Here is a 14,916-nt window from a genome sequence, read left to right as displayed (position 1 = left end):
TTTCATGCCACACCCTCTCACTCAAAACTCTCCAATACAAACTACCAGGTACACTCGAGCATTCCATTTTAGATCAAATTCTCATCTTCTTCCCTTCTGTCTTAATGCAGTGGAATTATATGGGCATTTTGCCAATCTGCAGATATTCTTCATTATAAAGGCAAGAGGGACAGTGGTAAGTATTCAAATTACAAAGGGATAAGTGTGTTGAATATATCTAGTAAGTTGTGTAGGAGACTGGTGATTGAAAGGGTGGTGGCACACACAAAGTATCAGACTGGGGAGGAACACTGTAGCTTCAGGAGTGGTAGGGTTGTGTGGTTCTGGTGTTTATGTTAAAGAAGGTATGTGAGAAATACTTAAAGAAACAGAAGGGTTTGTATGTGGCACTAATAGATCTGGAGAAAGCATATAATTGGGTTGATAAGGGATACTTTGTGAAGGTGTCATGATTATAAAGTTATTAGAAGCAGAGGAACTTTTATTAAAAGAGTATGAGTATTTAGAGAGAAGGATGAGCAGTTCAAGATGATGGTGGGTATTTGACAGGGGTGGGTGATATTCCTATAGCTATTTAAGTTATTTATGGATGGAATAGTGAGTAAAGTGAATGTAAAGGTTTTGAAGGGTTTTGGAGAAAGGGTTAGGTAAGCAGTCTATTGGGAGTAGGAGGACCTGGGTAGTGTCATTTGTTTTTTTTGCTGATGACATGGTGCTGTCAGCAGATTCAAGTGAGAAACTACAGAGGCTGGTGCCTGAATTTGGGATTGTGTATGAAAGGAGAAAGTTGAGAATAAATGTGAATGAAAGGAGGGTTATTAAGTTTACCAGTGGAGAGAGACAAGTTAGTGGGGGTGTAAGTTTGAATAGAGAAACTTGGAGAAAGTGAAGTGTTTTAGATACCTGGGGGTGGAAAAGGCAGTTAATGGAACCGTAAGAATTTGATTAAGTCAGGGTTTGGGAATGAGCAAAGGTCCCGGGAGCAGTAGAGAATGAGTGGAAAGGGAGGTCACAGTCTGGTAGGGTGAAAATAGGCATGTCCAAAGATAAGTGTTTATGGTCAATATGTGGTGTAAGGAGAGTTGACTGAGTAAGGAATGATAGTATAAGAGAAAGATGTGGTAATAAGACAGGTGGTTGAGAGAGCTGAAGATGCTGTGTTGAAATGAATAAGGAGAGGTTGACAAAGAGGATATATGTAACGAGAGGATAAGGATAAGGTAGACACTGAATTGGAGGTGGAAGAATAGAGTGAATAAGGTTTTGAGAGATTGGAGTCTGAAAATGTAGGAGGGTGTAAGGTGTGCAAGGGTTAGAGTGAACTGGAGCAATGTGGTATACAGTAAGCAACTTGCTGTCACTGGACTGAACCATAACATATGAAATGGTGGGGAGAAACCATGGAAGTATCTTTGGATCCTGATTGTTGATAATAGAGGTCTGTGATTTTGATGCATTACACATCAGTAAGAGAATGGAATAAGTTAATATAGGCTTTTTTTTTTTTTTTTTTACTCTGGTGCTACCTTCCTAATGCGGGAAATGGGAAACAACTGTGTAAAAAGTGTGATGTATTGAATCAACTATTATTCCAGAACTAGAAAATGTCATACTTAATTTTATCAATTACATCTGTTGAAAGGTGTTGGAGATGTTTTTGTCAGCCAGTGCAGGTTGGGTGGTGCATAACTTAGGCTATTCATTAAATGTGGCTCTTTGGTCAGGGTATTCACAATTCTTTGTTACACTATCAAATATTGTCACCTCTTTCCAACCATCCGGATCTGACCCATCACAATCATTTGAAAGTTTACTCTGTCCCTCCCTATCAATGTGCATCAATAATTCAACATAAGCAGATGTATATTTCAATGATACATAAGAGTGATGTTATCATACTCTGTGTTCTGAAATCTTGATAAACACTGACCCCCAGAGACACCAAATACAAAGACTTGCCATGTGACATTCAAATTAGTAATATCTCATTTAGTGCCTCTGCTGTGGGCATGGATTGCCTGAACTGAGTAACCTTATACAGGTCATCTGCAATGAAAAGAAAAATACTAGGAACACATGTAAGTTATCAACAGTGAGAGGCTGAATGAAGATTTTTCAGGACTTTTTTCCATACCTAATTGCTTTTGCCTTTGGAAAATAGTTTCATGGGATTTCATAACCAGTAAGCCATGTCTCATCTGCCTGTCGTTACTTCCTTTACTTGACAGGAACGCAGCTATTTAGGAGTCCATCTCTCGTTCAACCTCAAGTAGAACAGACAATAGTAACAACTTTCCAAACATACAGAAGAAACATACAGTTACATGCCAAAAACAAAGACCATAGCGGAGAACAAATTTCCTTGGATCTAATTGCAGTGAGGAAGAATGCATGCAATGGTGTATGTGTGGTAGACATGTAAGGACAGGGATAAATGGAGACTTTTACCGTGGCCACTCCCTTGATGGGAGTACCCTGTGGGAGTGGGCATCAGAGATATAGATAGACAGATAGCTTGCTGCAGTATTCTGTCAACATGTGTAGGGTTGTGGAAAACTTGTTGAAAAGAAATGGTTTAATCAGTAACATTTTAATGAAGAAAGAGAGTTTATTTTAAAAAGCCCAGGTATTTTTGCAAAATATCCTAGACCTTGAAAATCAGTGCTAATCCAAAATTACAAGTCTTCAGTTACTGTGAAATGGTGGAAAGTTATGAAAAACAAGATCCCTAGTCAATGGATGGGGTGACTGCAAATTTTTGTGCTTTATTGGAAAAAAGTGTTTTTATGCAAGCTCATCTTCAGTTGAGTATCTTTTTTCCACATTCAAATTTGTACACAGAAAATTTAGAAATATTGGATGTTTATAAAACATCTTTCTGATTATACAGTATTAATAGATCCAAGCCAATGAATATACTGCACAATGATGTGTTTTTTAATGTTGCATAACTCAGTTTCAAATGGTTTTCAGTACACCTCTGCAATTGCACTGTTAGTAGCACACAGCACAACCAAGCAGTATGCCACCACTCTAAATGGGCAACATATCCTTTGTCACACTGCAGACACCATCATTTATCTTCAATGTACATGCAATCTTTTCTATACGATTTTATTTGTAGTTGAAGGAAGTAGATGAAATTCAAATGAGGCATGAGAAACAAACTTTTTAGGACAATTTAGAAAACCTGTTGAACAGTGGCAATAGTTTCATCTGAATGATGATCCAGAAACTAGTGAAATTTATTTGTAATGCTATGTTAGTAGGAGGAGTGTGGTTGAGAGAGCAAATGGGGGTGTTTTGAGGTGGTTTGGTCTTGTGGAGAGAGTGAGTGGGGGGGATTGACAGGGAAGATGTGTGTGTTGGAGGTGGAGGGGTGGGGGGCCGAGTTGGAGGTGGAGGGATGGAGCGTGGGGAGGATTTTGGGTGATCGGGGCCTGAACATGCAGGAGGGTGGGGGTGTGCGGGGAGTGGAGTGAATTGGAACGATGTGGTGTGCCGGGGTCAGCATGCTGTCGGTGGGTTGAGCCGGGGCGTGTGAGGCATCTAGGGTGGGCCGTGGAGGGTTCTGTGGGGCCTGGATGTGGAGGGGGATCTGTGGTTTCGGTGCATTATTGCATGACAGCTGGAGACTGAGTGTGAACGAATGGGGCCTTTGTTGTCTTTTCCTAGCACTACCTCGCACACATGAGTGGGGAGGGGGTTTTTTATTTCATGTGTGGCGGGGTGGTGATGGGAATGAATAAAGGCAGACAGTATGAATTATGTACATGTGTATATATGTATATGTCTGTGTGTGGATATATATGTATATGTTGAGATGTATAGGTATGTATATTTGCGTGTGTGGACGTGTATGTATATACATGTGTATGCGAGTGGGTTGGGCCATTCTTTCGTCTGTTTCCTTGCGCTACCTTGCTAACGTGGGAGACAGTGACAAAGCAAAATAAATAAATAAATGAATAAAATAAATGTTTGGAGGGAAGGACCTTGCGTTATTGACAGCAGTAATTCTCTTGAATGGTAGCAGTTGATATTGACTCTGCAAATCAAACAATATATTGAACGTTTTCTTGCTATTTTTCTCAGAAAGGGAGTGATGGCTACTGATCAAATAGAGCATGACCTATATAACAGATAAGTTGTGTGACAACATTCAATAAATAACCACTGTATCTATTTTGGTTTGGATGAAATAATACTGGAGTCAGAAAGTCTTCATAAACATGTAGAAGAGAATCAGAAAAGGCAGAAAACTTATGAATTGTTAACACTTGTTGCAAACAGAGAGGACTACAAGGTGCACTAGGTTTGATTATTATGCAAAGAATCAAATTGGTGCTCATATTTGCACAGTATTTTGTAAAATTATGTAACATTAGGTACTTTTGTGTTACAGCTACGTTTACAGTAGCCACATTTCAACTAAAGTACCTTTTTGAGTCTTAGAAGAGTTTTCCTAATTTCTGTGTATCTCTGATGCTTCTTCCCTCCTAGTGGTCACAGCAATAGAGTCTTCATAACTAGTAAACTTCGTTGCCACTTCTTAGCTTCTGGTGCCTCACTCTTAATAGTCCGCAGGCCTGCCTAATGCTCCTTCTCACTACTTGTACCTAATGTTTCTTCCTAGTGCTACAATTGTATGTTAGGATTTCCATTTGAGTTATAACCACTATTTCAAATCTTGATAGTACACCTACTTGTTTGCTTTTGACTTTGAAGGATAGATAAGTTATTTGTGTAGATAACTGCAGATTACTTGAAATCTGATATTTGACACTTCAGTAACAACAGTTTTCTTTTTATGATTTTTTTAATCCATGTGGATTTACAGTAAATTTTGAGTAAGTGCTAAGTGCACTTTAGTTGTATTGAAATACATGTCATTTTTTTCAGACATAACTGCTTTACATAACTAAGTGTGGTAGTATCAGGAACATAGCATTAGGTAGTAGCAGTAGGTATGAACATTAGGTAAGAGCATTAGGTAGTAGTAGTCAGTAGGGACATTAGGTAGGAGCCCTCTGCTAGTGACCTGTTAAGGGTGAGATGATAAAGGCTAAGAAGCAGCACTGCAGTTCACTACTTATGGAGACTTTTTGTTGTGGCCACCTCTTTTGATAGACAGACAGATAAGCAATGGCCTCGTTTGCACACATCCATTCCCAAAATTTTGTAAATGCACCAAAGCAAGAGCCTACCATCCACAGCCAAATTTAGTCCTGTAGAGGCTGTGGGGGCCTTTTTTGTAGTATGCCTATTTTTTTCTGAGAGGGTCAAGGACTACACAAAGCAATTCTAGGGACTGCATTCAGCCCAGGTGCTAGGTACCTCTATGAACTACAGTCTTCACAATTCATATATTTGATTCTCCCAAGATAAAGTGACTGTCAGACTGCTCGTTAAACACTGCATATGTAGGGCTGTAATTTTTGTGGAAAAGAGCTACTACAAGCCAGAATACCAAGGTGATATTTTGAAATCAGACGGCTGTGAAAAAAACTGTAACCAAAATTCAATTTTCAGGCTTGAACATTTGCTTCTAAGGTCTTCAGCTGGGTGACTTTCTCACCCACTCAGGTTCAGTGTACTTCATGCTAGTGCCAAACATGTTTTCAAGGTTTACCATAAAATCTGTTTTAATTGAGATGAAACACCATATTTTTTACCAAAATGATCCTGATAAGTTTAGTGTATATAGATTTTCTTTTACATGAATATTTTGAAAAATGATTAATTTTGTGAATTGTGTGCATGGGTATATATGTATGTGTCTGTGTGTGTTTATATATGTGTACATTGAGATGTATAGGTATGTATATTTGCGTGTGTGGACGTGTATGTATATACATGTGTATGGGGGTGGGTTGGGCCATTTCTTTCGTCTGTTTCCTTGCGCTACCTCGCAAACGCGGGAGACAGCGACAAAGCAAAATAAATATAAATAAATATTAATTTTGTATGAAATCATGTGAAAAATTGATCATATTTTTTAAATGTTCCTGTGTAAAAATTAATAATATCCACATTATTCAAATATTCAGCAATGTGGTGTATAAATTTGACTAGAATTAAAACATAGACAAAGATGTAAGGATAATGAATGCAAAAACAACACCTACTGCTTCCTGGGTCTCAAGCCTTGTTTAGCTACTCACTGCTAGCACCAAGCATGTTCATAAGTGTATTGAGAATGCTTGCCAAATCAGGGTCATTCAACACCCTCAGCATAACTAGAACATTAAAACAATGGCTGATAACCCTTAAGCTTTTTCGTCAGGTTTACAGATATCGAGAAACTGTATGTGGTGTGAGGTGGTTTGATCGAGTGGTGGCGGGGTGAGGGAGATGTGTAGAGGTAAAAAGAGTGTGGTTGATAGAGCAGAGGAGGGTGTTTTGAAGTGGTTTGGTCACATGGAGAGAATGAGTGAGGAAAGATTGACCAAGAAGATGTATGTGTCGGAGGTGGAGGGAATGAGGAGAAGTGGGAGACCAAATTGGAGGTGGAAGGATGGGGTGAAAGAGATTTTGAGTGGTCGGGGCCTGAACATGCAGGAGGGTGAGGGGCGTTCGGGGAATGGAGTGAGTTGGAGCGATGTGGTATACCGGGGTCGACGTGCTGTCAGTGGATTGAACCAGGGCATGTGAAGCATCTGGGGTGGTCCATGGAAGGTTCTGTGGGGCCTGGATGTGGAAAGGAAGCTGTGGTTTCAGTGCATTGTACATGACAGCTAGAGACTGAGTGTGAACGAATGTAGCCTTTGTTGTCTTTTCCTAGCGCTACCTCGCGCACATGTAGGGGGAGGGGGTTGTTATTTCTTGTGTGGCGGGGTGGCGATGGGAATGAATAAAGGCAGACAGTATGAATTATGTACATGTGTATATATGTATATGTCTGTGTGTATATATATATGCATACATTGAGATGTAGAGGTATGTATATTTGTGTGTGCGGTTGTGTATGTATATATGTATACATGTGGGTGGGTTGGGCCATTCTTTCGTCTGTTTCCATTCGCTACCTCGCTAACATGGGAGACAGCGACAAATCAAAATGATGGTATTGCAGTGGAATTTATTAAAAAAGGGGGTGACTGTATTGTTGACTGGTTGGTAAGGTTATTTAATGTATGTATGATTCATGGTGAGGTGCCTGAGGATTGGCAGAATGCTTGCATAGTGCCATTGTACAAAGGCAAAGGGGACAAAGGTGAGTGCTCAAATTACAGAGGTGTAAGTTTGTTGAGTATTCCTGGGAAATTATATGGGAGGGTATTGATTGAGAGGGTGAAGGCATGTATAGAACATCAGATTGGGGAAGAGCAGTGTGGTTTCAGAAGTGGTAGAGGATGTGTGGATCAGGTGTTTGCTTTGAAGAATGTTTGTGAGAAATACTTAGAAAAGCAAATGGATTTGTATGTAGCATTTATGGATCTGGAGAAGGCATATGATAGAGTTGATAGAGATGCTCTGTGGAAGGTATTAAGAATATATGGTGTGGGAGGCAAGGTGTTAGAAGCAGTGAAAAGTTTTTATCGAGGATGTAAGGCAAGTGTACGTGTAGGAAGAGAGGAAAGTGATTGGTTCTCAGTGAATGTAGGTTTACGGCAGGGGTGTGTGATATCTCCATGGTTGTTTAATTTGTTTATGGATGGGGTTGTTTGGGAGGTGAATGCAAGAGTTTTGGAAAGAGGGGCGAGTATGCAGTCTGTTGGGGATGAGAGAGCTTGGGAAGTGAGTCAGTTGTTGTTCACTGATGATACAGCACTGGTGGCTGATTCATGTGAGAAACTGCAGAAGTTGGTGACTGAGATTGGTAAAGTGTGTGAAAGAGGAAAGTTGAGAGTAAATGTGAATAAGAGCAAGGTTATTAGGTACAATATGGTTGAGGGTCAAGTCAATTGGGAGGTAAGTTTGAATAGAGAAAAACTGGAGGAAGTGAAGTGTTTTAAATATTTGGGAGTGGATTTGGCAGCAGATGGAACCATGGAAGTGGAAGTGAATCATAGGGTGGGGGAGGGGGCGAAAATTGTGGGAGCCTTGAAGAATGGGTGGAAGTCGAGAACATTATCTCGGAAAGCAAAAATGGGTTTGTTTGAAGGAATAGTGGTTCCAACAATGTTGTATGGTTGCGAGACGTGGGCTATGGATAGAGTTGTGCGCAGGAGGGTGGATGTGCTGGAAATGAGATGTTTGAGGACAATATGTGGTGTGAGGTGGTTTGATTGAGTAAGTAATAACAGGGTAAGAGAGATGTGTGGTAATAGAAAGAGTGTGGTTGAGAGAGCAGAAGATTGTGTTTTGAAATGGTTTGGTCACATGGAGAGAATGAGTGAGGAAAGATTGACCAAGAGGATATATGTGTCAGAGGTGAAGGGAATGAGGAGAAGTGGGAGACCAAATTGGAGGTGGAAAGATGGAGTGAAAAAGATTTTGAGTGATCGGGGCCTGAACATGCAGGAGGGTGAAAGGCGTGCAAGGAATAGAGTGAATTGGAACGATGTGGTACAACTGGGATGGACATGCTGTCAATGGATTGAACCAGGGCATGTGAAGCATCTGGGGTAAACCATGGAAAGTTCTGTGGGGCCTGGTTGTGGAAAGGGAGCTGTGGTTTCGGTGCATTATTACATGACAGCTAGAGACTGAGTGTGAACGAATGGGGCCTTTATTGTCTTTTCCTAGCACTACCTTGCACACATGAGGGGGGGAGGGGGTTGTTATTTCATGTGTGGCAAGGTGGTGATGGGAATGAATAAAGGCAGACAGTATGAATTATGTACATGTGTATATATGTATATGTCTGTGTGTGTATATATATATGTATACGTTGAGATGTATAGGTATGTATATTTGCGTGTGTGGACGTGTATGTATATACATGTGTATGTGGGTGGGTTGGGCCATTCTTTCGTCTGTTTCCTTGTGCTGCCTTGCTAACGCGGGGGACAGCGACAAAGCAAAATATAATAAATGATGTATATGTGCATGTGGGTGGGTTGGGCCATTTCTTTTTTCTGTTTCCTTGCGCTACCTCAGTAATGCGGGAGACGGCAACAAAGTATAATAGATATAAATATAATATATATATATAATAGATAAGGCTATGATTTTTGGTCTATTTGCTGCCTGTTGTCTGGAACACTTGTTGCCTTCAAAGGCACCATTAGCTGAATGTTTACAGTTTCTGGATGTCTGTAAACCTGATGAAAAAGCTTAAGGGTTATCAGCCATTGTTTTAATGTTTAGTAGTATATAAACAGATTTTACAACGTACTACTGAGATAACAATGCTAAAACTCATTGAAAACTCAAAACATTTATACATATCCAGATACATGCAAGGCCACATGCTCAAGCTGCCAGTGATCTGGGTCAGCTGACAGAACTGCATAGATTTGCCACATGTATGATGAATGTCTAGCCACCAACTGTGTGAATGACACATGAAAACCAAAGATACAGTGTAAAGACAATATCAAACTTATGTATAAGGCTTCAAAGGCTTGCTTGAGTATTAACTGAGTAAAAAAAAACATTATTTGACAACAGAAATAATTTGCAGGGGCTTCAAAGTGTAAGGGCTTCAAGGCATCTGTCTCCATTTGCCTCAAAATGATATAGCTTTTGTAAAACTCTTCAGATTATTCCATAGTTTACATTTATTTCAATTGCCCTAGTTTGGTGCATTAGCCCATTTCTTGAGGCTCATAGTATTTTATGTTCATGTTTACTGCAGTTTGTGCATATATGAATGGAAGTTTTGAATAGCCTACTTTTCCCTTGAGCTAAAGCTATAACCATAAATTCTTGTGGTAGCTTCCTACACATTGCTACAAGATGCAACAACTTGCATATATACCATACACTGGTCAGTTTATGCAAAGATGTCAGGGAGCCCTATATCAAGTTTGTGCCCTCTTGTTTTGTAATAATTCATGAGGATCATACAGAGTGATTTACATTACTGATGAAAACCACGTCATATCTGACAAAAACACTTCAGAAATACAACTCATCTCATTATGCATTCTCAACAGTACTCTTAGCTTACCTCATATGCTTGGCAGTGGAACATTACAACTTCACTTTTTCACTCCTAAGCTTGGTGCACTTTTGCACTTCCTCAAACCAAAGATTGAAAAATAAAATACTTATAATTTAATTCAGCTTAATGCTAAAAGATGAGAGAAAATATCAAAAAAGAAAAAACTATGTTAACTGCTGTAATCCTTTACAGTATAAAGTCTGGTTGTGTTGTAGGCATGTTTCTTCCACTTAATTGTCATCATTGGGCCCAAATAAGATATAGTAATCATTATCATCATATTCCCCTAAAACTCTACTTTCCATCAAAATTTCATTGTATTTCTTCCCTTAGCACTGCATATCTTATGGCTGTGGCTGCCAGACACATGGGTATTACTCTTGCAGCCACCAGTTGCATGTTTTTATAACCATGGCGGAGTAGCGAAGGGAATGGATGAAGGCAGCAAGTATGAATATGTACATGTTTATATATATGTGTACGTCTGTGTATGTATATGTATGTATACATTGAAATGTATATGTATGTATATGTGTGTGTATGGGCATTTATGTATATGCATGTGAATATGAGTGGTTGGGCCATTCTTCGTCTGTTTCCTTGCGCTATGTCACTGACACGGGAAACAGCAATTAAGTATGATAAATATAAATAAGAGTAATCAACAGCTATAATTCTCGAAGTTGAATTATTACTGATGGTGACATGGTATCTTTATATGACTAGTGGCTGCTTAAGATTTAAAATAGGGTGGATGACAGTTCCCAAGTGTATGAAGCATATGTATAGAAGTGAAAGAATTAAAGGGCATGTGGTAAAAGCAAAAAATTTCTCAACTTTAGTTGTATGTCAAAATTTGCAGAAAATTATAATCTAGTTTATCACAATAAACTTTTGGAGATATGATTTTAAGAATATTTTAGAATCTTCTGCACATACAGTGTAAGGTGAATATGAGGATTGCAGCAAAAAAAAAAGGTTGAAAGCATTTTGGCTCTATTATATTGCACTGATCAAATTTATTTTTTCCCATGCTTGCCTCATCCACTTGAACGTTCAGACCCTTGTACGTCAAAGCTTCTTTTACCTCATTGTTCCATCTCTTTCTTGGTCCCTTTTGTTGGAAAGATCAGTAACAGCAGCTCAGTCAGCTAGCACTTAAGTTGCCCAAGTTGCTGTCTTTTCTTTTGTCTCGCATATTCATGGGTTGCTCACAATCACTCCTGACAGTCCCTCCTCCTCGCACATACTTGACAACATGCACTGTCCCTCCTCCTTGCACATAATACTTGACAATGTGTAACTCACAAGACTATTCTTTAATTCTAATTTTCCCTGCAATTAGTGCTACATACTAGCCCCTGTCCATTGGCAAAATCTGTAGGTACTTGTAGGTGGGTACTTTGCCTCACATCTGATATATAAATCCTCTTACACCATCTTTCTTCACTCATCCTCTCCATATATCTGAGCCATTTCAGCACATCCTGGTTAACTCTCCTTATGAGGCTGTGCTTACTACTATGCCTCTTTTACAGACTTTCATTACACAATCAATCTGGCTCACCACATGAATGTTGTCCTTGGGCATTTCATTTCCAACATATCTCTGACCCCCACATATTTTCAAAGGTGATACAAAGCTAAGGTTTCTAATTGTCAGAGCACCTGCAACCTGCCTTAGAGTGCTCCAGGCTATCTCTAGGGAAGGATGTTCTTTCTTTACTCTTCCTGGCTATCACTTTATGTTGGGAATTTATCTTTAGGGGCACTGTATTTCCTTCACCTGTACTTCATGATGATCAAAGCAAGAAAATGTGGGTACACATGAGATTTCTTAGTGCAGTGGGTGCTCAGAATGCACATTCAAGTGGCTGCTTCCTGCAACACCTTATCAGTGCCTTTTGTCATTCAGGAGCTCAAGTAGATATGGACCCATATATACTTGGACCTATAGTACTTCAGGAACCTTGCTAATTCCATGCCCAGGCATCTGCAAATGGTAATCAAAGTCAACAGAGAGATAAAAAGTACTAAAATGTAAGTGTGATATCGCCTTTGAAAAATATGTGGGGGCAGTGGACAAGGCTTTTTGCGGACATTGTACTCTTACTTTGTGCTTTTGCATTCATGTCTATCTACCACTTGTGGGACTACTATACCCTTTGACATGCCCAACTTTGCCCAAACAGACAATGATCTCATTACCCACATACTCTACTGTGCACCCAAAGCCTTGGCCCCTACTTCCATCTCATTATTCACTTCAACTTCTATGGTTCTATCTTTTGCCATATGCACTTCCAGTTACCTGAAGCACTCCACTCCCTCCGTGTCCTCCCTGTACAGACATCCACTCAAACCACCAAGTCTCATCCTCTTGTATGCTATTTTACACAGTATAGTCTATAGTTTGATATAGTGTATGTTGATTTAGTGTTCATTAGATCCATGGCTCTTGTTATTTATGTGCATTATATGTTCAGGGGTTTTGATATTCAAAGTATTAATATACGATTAAAGTCAAACAAAATTGTACAAAATACTCCAACCACAGATAATGACATAAACAAACATCTTGGCATAAAAACTGCAAGCACAATAAAAATTCATCATTTATCATGTATGTACTGAATGCAAACAACAGAGCACTGGGTACTTTCCTGGTTGTTTGTAAAAAAAAAGAGATCAGAAACATAATGTGCAGTATAGAGGAAGTAGAATAATCATCAAATGAAGAAGTATCCATATATTCCTTTCCAAACTGAAAAAAATGTACTTTATGCTTTTCCAAGTAAACTTGTTACCCATTTTTATTACCTATTGCAATGTATGAGGAAGTTTTACACAGGTGTAGCCCCATCTCATGATGATTCTCCAGTATCGTACCACTTAACCTATGTATGCTTTCTGGATTGACAATGGCTTATTCATTTTATTTCATTCATCCGCCAATCTTATACTATAGGAGGTCTTTACATCCTTCCCTGACAAGTTTTTTACATAATTTTGAGTTATGTCCTCTGGTTACTCTTACTATGGGTGAAATTGAAGCTGATTGGGATTGTCAAAGTTTTCGATGATATTGATTATCTCTCTTAATTCTTTCCTTAATCTTCCTTAGTGTAAGCTAATTAAGTTAAGTCTGTCTAGGTGGCTTTCATAGGATTCCATCTCTGTCCGGAAATCAATATGATAACTCATCCTCCAACAATGCCTCTTTTACAAGTAGGAAAACAGTGATGCACCAATGGAAGGTGAAGACAGATGATTAAAAGATTTACATTGTTGAATTGATTGCTGTAGGAATGAAGTATATGAGATATTCTCAAAGCCATTTCAATGGAAAACGTTAAGTTTAGGGGCACCAAAGAAATAGATTAGAATAAAATCGGAAATTGATGGATTTCTGTTACTAAGAAGTGATTTAGGTCTGGAAGTCCACTTACTAAGATGTGATTGAAATCTAGAAGCATGACATTATTTTTCTTTTATTCTAAAAAAATGCATAGATGATAGGAAAGGCCATGATAAACAGGGAACGTGTTGATATCACTTCTAGAAATCAATAGCCAATAATACAACCTAACTTCCCATAGTAATTTGAAATTACTCTATTTTTGTTATTATTTAAAGAGAGTGTGAATATGGTGATTAAGTTGGAGGGAAATTGTGCTGCATAATGGCCTTACATGCAATCAATACTTCAGAAGGAAGATGTATGGACAATACTGTTGTTATATTTCAATGATGATCATAATATGAAAATAAATTTTGGTACCTTTTGTAGAATTTGGCGAAATTTCATAGGTTTTCTTGTTTTCTGGTAATTTCCTAAATTATTACCCCACATATTCCTTGATAATCATAGCCGTCCCCAATCATTTTTTTTTTTGTTAATGCTTCCTAGGTCTAAAGCATTTACACAAAGCATAATAAAATGCACTGATGATAGCTATTTATAAACTCAAAAGATATATCTGTGGTGTCCCTTAACTAAAATTGTATCAGAATTTTTCATTCAAAGAATAACATGCAATTTGGTCCCTACTTCTTTTTTTGCAAATGATTTATCACTACAAAAACACATTAATGTTAAAGAAACAAGATTGATATACATTGTTTTGTCATGTATGTTTCACACATCTGTTCATATATGCGGTAATCGGTACCCATTAAGTTTAAAAAAATTTAATTATCAATCAATGAAAATGATAAACCTGTGGTTTATTTAGAAAGAGATGGACATTACAAATGACCCAGAAGTTCTAGGCTCATTGCTTCGGCTTCCCGAAGCTCCGAACCTGTTGGGTCGTCAGTGAACCATTCCCGCAGGTAATACATAGAAATTTCCAAGATATTATTCTTCTGAGAGAATTTGAGAATGAATATGAATGATCTAATATGAAGAATAATCAATGTTGTGGTGTTCAGGTGTGTGATCAAGACTATATTACATTCTTGAAGAACATTTGAAACGTTACCACTGTCTAGTTTATATCTTTGTATCTAAGCTATTTTGCATTGGTTTATATATATATATCTGATTGCAAAGGCATGTTCCCTTCTTTTTGTCTCACTCATTTACGTCGATAGTGAAAAAAAAAAATTTCGTACGGCTTTATATAGGAATCACATTTCGATTCTTGCATCGTACATTGGGTAATTAGATCCAATTTTTTCCTGGAAATAGGAAAGTATCCGGTTTTTATTGTATCAATTTCGATTCTTGCATCGTATATTGGGTAATTAGATCCAACTTTATTCTGGAAATAGGAAAGATTCTGGTTTTTATTGTATCAATTTACATATCGGAATGTATACAGCTAACCCTTAGAATGCGTGCAATTTTGATATTTAAA

The sequence above is a fragment of the Panulirus ornatus genome, chromosome 41 (assembly GCF_036320965.1).
Source record: "Panulirus ornatus isolate Po-2019 chromosome 41, ASM3632096v1, whole genome shotgun sequence".
NCBI classification, from domain to species: Eukaryota; Metazoa; Arthropoda; class Malacostraca; order Decapoda; family Palinuridae; genus Panulirus; species Panulirus ornatus.
Note: the sequence above shows the minus strand (reverse complement) of the source record.